Consider the following 6,120-nt stretch of genomic DNA (forward strand, 5'->3'; position numbering starts at 1 on the left):
CTTATTCTTCAGTCTGTTGTTCATCATTTCCCCTAGATGAGTGAGTTCATGTGATACTAGGAATACACTTATAGGAACCGAAAATGAGACAAGCAATAATGGTTATACTGAGAGGCAAATGAATCAGTCTATAGTGAGTTTCTTTCTGGGCCAACAGTTCTTTTGAGTTCCGATTTCTATGTCCAACAGTTGTTTATGTGTACATAACAGCAATGATATTTCAGTTCTGGATGGTGGACAAATGGTGGTAATGCAGGTCCAACCCTCTCTGGTTTTGTCCTGGGCAATCTGCAGTGACGCACATCTGCTGACTGCAAGTATGGCAAGGCATGGTTAACGTCTTCCATCTCTGGACTGTTTTTCTTCTGTCTTCATGGCTGGAGCACTCCTGTCAATTTCTCTCTGTTGCAGGAATCCACATGGTCTTGGAGTTGTTTTCTGAAAATATACAAACATATTCTCGACCAAAAGTTAATAAAGTAATATTTTCTATAAATTTGACTTGCGATCCTTTTTCATTTTTTTGCCCAAACGATTTTCCTTTGGCTTGTTTTGATACCATGTATGTTTTACCTGGGTGTCTTGCTGTTAGCATTACAAATGAGAGTTAATTTTCTAAAGTAAAAATTTTCTAGATGTAATTTATTTACAGGATATTTTTCCTTACATGATATTCTTCTACTATCCCCCCTTTTTTGGTTTAAAGATTGGGAGGCTTTTGGAAATTTTATGCTGTAATCTTGATAGCTTTTAAATTTTACTTTTTTGCACTAAAATGTGACTGCTTTAGGTTTATTATATATTACGCAATTTTACCATGAGATGAACTACCAATAAAAATTTTAGTTAACACTTTAAGAACAGCTTTTTTGTCCAGTACAATTGATTTTTCTAGAGTATTTGCTTATTTTGATTGGCCGATTTAAATTAGTCTGAAAACTTGACTACTATTTTACTGTCAAATTTAATACTCTAACAACCATCTTGTTTTACCCTGTAAATATTAGTGGAGAGGATTATTTGCCTTCTTGAGTTGGCCCTGAGCATTCCTGGTACTAGGCTGGATTTAGATATCATAGACCCCAGTTCCCCGGATCATGGGTGCAAGACATCTCCATCAAGTCTTGTTGCAGTGAGAGGGGATCTGTTGTCGGCCAAGTCTCTGTTACCTGGGTCCCGATTTGAGCTGGGCATGTGAAGCTGAGCAGCCATGGGGGCAGGAGATCTCCCTCAGCAGGGGTGAGGGTTCAGGCCCCTGCAAACTTGGGGGGGGTGAAGGTCTGTGCCCCACCTCTGTTGACCCCCAAGTTCTCTCCTGATGGCCCCTATGCGACTGTGCCTATCTTAGGTTGTTCCTTCCCTGAGGAATCTTACCCGTCTCTGGCTAACCAGCCATCTTCCGGGGCCAAGCAGGGTGATGTGAGGTTTAGTTCTGTCTCCTTGGTTGCCTATACCCCCATGGCCTCCACGCCCAGCACCTGCCTTGGGATCACCTCGCCTGCTGGCAGGGTCCCAGCACCGATCACATATCTTATGGAACCCAGGTTTCTTCTCCAAGGAGGCCCAGCTCACCCCACTGGGCGAGAGACAGATTCATGGTACCAGCCATCACGAGGTTTCAACCTTGGCATGAACAGAAGCTCAGGCAACAGCTGTGGACAATTGGATATTTTCCTACTTTTTAAATTTACTTATGTGCCCCAGACATGAAACTGCTCTGGTCACCAATATAGGCATCAAGCTAGGATGAACAAGGACTATAGTCTGCTTTGCCCCTGACTGATATAAGAGCAACACCACCAATCATGTGTCTCCTTGCCCATTGCCAAGGGGTTTGTCTTACTCTAATTTACAGAGCTACAAGGTGTATGGCATTGTTCGAGAGCCTGGAAAATACAATGGTAAAAAAGTAAGCACAGTACAATGGAACCTAGGGTTTTGTTTTTTTTTAATTAAAACTTTATTGTTCAGATTATTACAGTTGTTCCTCCTCTCCCCGCCCCCCCCATAGCTCCCCTCTACCCTGTTCCCACCCCACCCCCTGCCCTTACCCCCCACCCCACTGTCCTCATCCATAGGTGTATGATTTTTGTCCAGTCTCTTCCCGCACCCCCCACACCCCTTTCCCCCTGAGGATTGTCAGTCCACTCCCTTTCTATGCCCCTGATTCTATTATATTCACCAGTTTATTCTGTTCATCAGATTTTTTATTCACTTGATTTTTAGATTCACTTGTTGATAAATATGTATTTGTTGTTCATAATTTTTATATTTACCTTTTTCTTCCTCATCTTCTTAAAGAATACCTTGCAGTATTTCATACTGGTTTGGCGGTGATGAACTCCTTTAGCTTTTTCTTATCTGTGAAGCTCTTTAGCTGACCTTCAATTCTGAATGATAACTGCTGGGTAGGGTAATCTTGGTTATAGCTTCTTGCTATTTATTACTTTGAATATTTCTTGCCACTCTTATCTGGCCTGCATAGTTTCTGTTGAGAAATCAGCTGATAATCACATGGGTACTCCCTTGTAGGTAACTAACTATTTTTCTCTTGCTGCTTTTAATATTCTCTCTTTGTCTTTTGCCCTTGGCATTTTAATTATGATGTGTCTTGGTGTGGTCCTCTTTGGATTCCTTTTGTTCGGGGTTCTCTGCACTTCCTGGACTTGTAAGTTTATTTCTTTTACCAGGTGGGGGAAGTTTTCTTTGATTATTTCTTCAAATAGGTTTTCAGTATCTTGCTCTCTCTCTTCTTCTGGCACCCCCATAATTCAGATGTTGGTACACTTGAAGTTGTCCCACAGGCTCCTTATACTGTCTTCATATTTTTGGATTCTTTTTTCTTTTTGCTTTTCCGGTTGGGTGTTTTTTGCTTCTTTGTATTTCAAATCTTTGACTTGATTCTTGGGATCCTCTAGTCTGCTGTTGAATCTGTATATTATTCTTTATTTCAGTCAGTGTGTGCTTAATTTCTAGTTGGTCCTTTTTCATATACTTGAGGGTCTCACTAAATTTATTGGCCTTTTCTAGAAAATTCTTGAGTAACCTCATAATCATGGTTTTGAACTCTATATCCATTTATATGTTTTCCTCCATTTCTTTCATTTGTAACCTGTTTCTTTGTCTCCGCATTTTGGCTGCTTCCTTGAGTTGATAGAGTGGCTTTGTGTACTAGGTGTCTTATAGGGCCCAGTGGCTCAGCCTTCCCAATCATCACACTCTTGGTGCACCCCTTTGTGCGCTGTGTGCACAGTCTTGTAGTTAAGCCTTGATTGTTGTTGGTATCACTGGGAGGAATTGACGTCCAGGTCTATTGGCTGTGAGGATCAGCTGTGTCTATGATGGGAGAACTTCTGTGCTGGAGACACCCTTATGAGACAAGACTTGCTTCAGTGGGGCTTTGGTGCTCACTGAGTCTCCCCCCTGAGTGTGTCCCTTATGGATCTGAGGAGTTGTAATATGGATGGTCCTACTCTGACCCCTGGGTACACTGGCTCTTGGATCTCCAAGGAGGTGCTAATTTAGCCTCTGCCTGAGGCCACCCAGCAGGAGCTATGGAGAGATCGGCAGATTCCTCTTCTTTGTTTGGGTTTTGGAGGTGCCCAGATGAGGCCCAGCTATGAAGCAGTGCAAGCTGCTGTGAGGCCTTGGGCCTTATTTTGGATGTTCTGGGTCTCTCTGACTCAGCTGCAGCTTGTTAGGTAAGTTTAGATTTCAAAGGACCAGGCCATTCGTATGCAAAAGCCTCTGTGCACAGCTTGGATGGGGTGGAGTCTCAGGGCAGAGCAAACAGTGTCCCTCGGTAATCGCTGCAAACACCTCTGAGAGAAAGCCGCCCTTGCGTTCTGCCTGCTGCCAGACAGTTCAGTTTCCCCCAGAATGAGTCTGGGTCCCCAGAGTCTCGCCCGGAACTGGAGTTCAGAGCAGTCGGGAGTTTGTGTCTCCCTGCAGATTGAAAAAGCCAGCCTCATACTCAGTTGCCAGCCCTCTCCGCGCGCGGCCTCTGTACCTTGCACTTTACTTCCACAGCTCCTCTGAGTCTCAGTGTGCTTTTCTCTTCCCTCCTAGTTGTAGAATTTCCACTTAGCCAGCCTTCCTGTGGCTCTGGATGATGTCCGTTTTGTCTTTTAGTTGTAGTTTTGAAGTGGTTGTACAAGGCAGCAAGTTCAGGTGTTTACCTATGCTGCCATCTTGGTTTCTCCGGAACCTAGGTTCTTGAACTTAATTCATCCCAGAAGGCTGTTCAAGAAGCAATTTGTTAAAAAACCGAATCATTTTTTTTCTCATTAGAAATAATGTAAATGGAATTAATCTGTTCCAGACCCCCAAATGATTCCCTGTTTTAATTTTTCTTAATTGCCTGTGGTTGCTGTTTCATGAGCACTTTCACACCCTTAGCAACATCAGCACTGTTAATGGCCTCTTTATATTTTAAAATTGTGCTAATAGCCATGACATACTCACCAGACATGCAAACAACTTTATCATGTTTTGCAATCATTTCTTTTTAAAGCTCTATCGTTGTTCTTACAACTTTTCTTTTCACTTTGTTACTATCACTAACCTTCTTAGGATCCATGGTGACTTACTGATACCTTAAATGCTGCCCGATCACCTACAATTTAGTACACATTCCCCAAATTGTAATATTTTGCTAAATGTTCTTATCCTCTTTTCAGGAAGACCAAGCAAGCTCTCTGAGAGCAGGGACTGTGTCTTCTTCCTTCTGATCAGCATCCAGCATGGGGCCTGGCAGCCGGGTCTCAGTAGGCCCTCTGCAAATTTATACAAACAGATGCATTTCAGGGTGGAAAAGCCAAGCTTCACATCCATCTCTCTCTCTGCTCATGTGACTTCCTCCCCTGGGCTTCCCTGAAATGCATCTGTTTGCATTTGGAAAGAGGATCTCCTAGTACTCAAAACCTCTAGAACTTGTACTTACTGGTTTTTTCTCATTTCAATGGCATGTCCCTGGCTCTCTCTCCCACTTCATCAGTCTGGCAGTCGTTCTTAAGGGGCTGAATGTAGCTGCCTTAATGTTAGGTGAGAAGAGAACACTGACTAGAAATAGTCATTGAAGCAACTGGGTTTCTCTGGAGCCACTTTTCAATGCAAAGGGTCCCAGAGGGGGCTGGTTCCATAAATTTTGCTGTCTAATAATGCAGATGGTAGGATAGAAGCTCACAACAGCAGCACTGGAAAGCAATCTTGGGATCATTTAGTTTTACGTGTGTGTTTAACATGGCTAACAGGCCCGGAGTGTGAGAGTTAATTGTACAAGGTCATAGAGCTAACATGTTTGTCTATTATTCATTTAAAATTTTTTGTCACACCTGGTTATAAAAGGATTTCAGCTGATTTAAAGATATAAATTAAAAATTTAGAAGGAATAGAGATGTAACATGGATCTAGGAACACAAACTATGAAGCAGCATTTATTGAAAAGGCTCCATAGAATGCTAAGAAGGCCAGTTGTGAGTGGGTATTACATAAAAGGGGGTATCTTTTGATGTTTGAACATGGTTGAAATAAATTTAAGTGGGTATCTTTATTATAGAATCTCTCAAAACTTTGATATGTCACATGTATTGTGAATCAACAGGAATGTGACATTTTCCAAACTTATTTGATCTGAAACACTCCCCCCCCACCCCCCAGCATTTGAAGAGTTAGTGCTTTGCCAGACACCTACTGGAAAATGCTGCCATGGAGTTTCCTATATTTTTTGAAGATGGAGCCAAGATAATTTGGCTCTAAGCTTTCTAGCAGCCACCTGCAAAGAGGAAACCAAAGTTGGTTAAATAATTCATGCTGTGGTTGAGATAAAACAAGACCAGCCAGCCTAGAGAAGCCAGGCAGGAACTTCTTAAAAGAGCCTCAGAAAGGGGAAAGTGTAATATAATGAACTGGAGGCCTGGTGCATGAAATTTGTGCATGAGGGGTGTGTGTCCCCCTCATGCCAGCCTGCACCCTCTCCAATCTGGGACATCCCTCTCACAATCCAGGACTGCTGGCTCCCAACCGCTCTCCTGCCTGATTGCCCCTAACCGCTTCTTCCTGCCAGTCTGATCACCCCCTAACCACTCCCCTGACAGCCTGATCGACACCTAAGTGCTCCCC

The 6,120-nt window shown here is 43.0% G+C and overlaps 1 pseudogene; it reads right to left on the reverse strand.

Annotated features, from left to right (window-relative positions):
- Nucleotides 1–1,691: 1,691 nt before the first annotated feature.
- On the reverse strand, nt 1,692–1,834 carry LOC129151364 (small nucleolar RNA SNORA48; annotated as a pseudogene).
- Between the last annotated feature and the right edge of the window lie 4,286 nt (nt 1,835–6,120).

This window comes from Eptesicus fuscus, chromosome 13 (assembly GCF_027574615.1).
Source record: "Eptesicus fuscus isolate TK198812 chromosome 13, DD_ASM_mEF_20220401, whole genome shotgun sequence".
NCBI classification, from domain to species: Eukaryota; Metazoa; Chordata; class Mammalia; order Chiroptera; family Vespertilionidae; genus Eptesicus; species Eptesicus fuscus.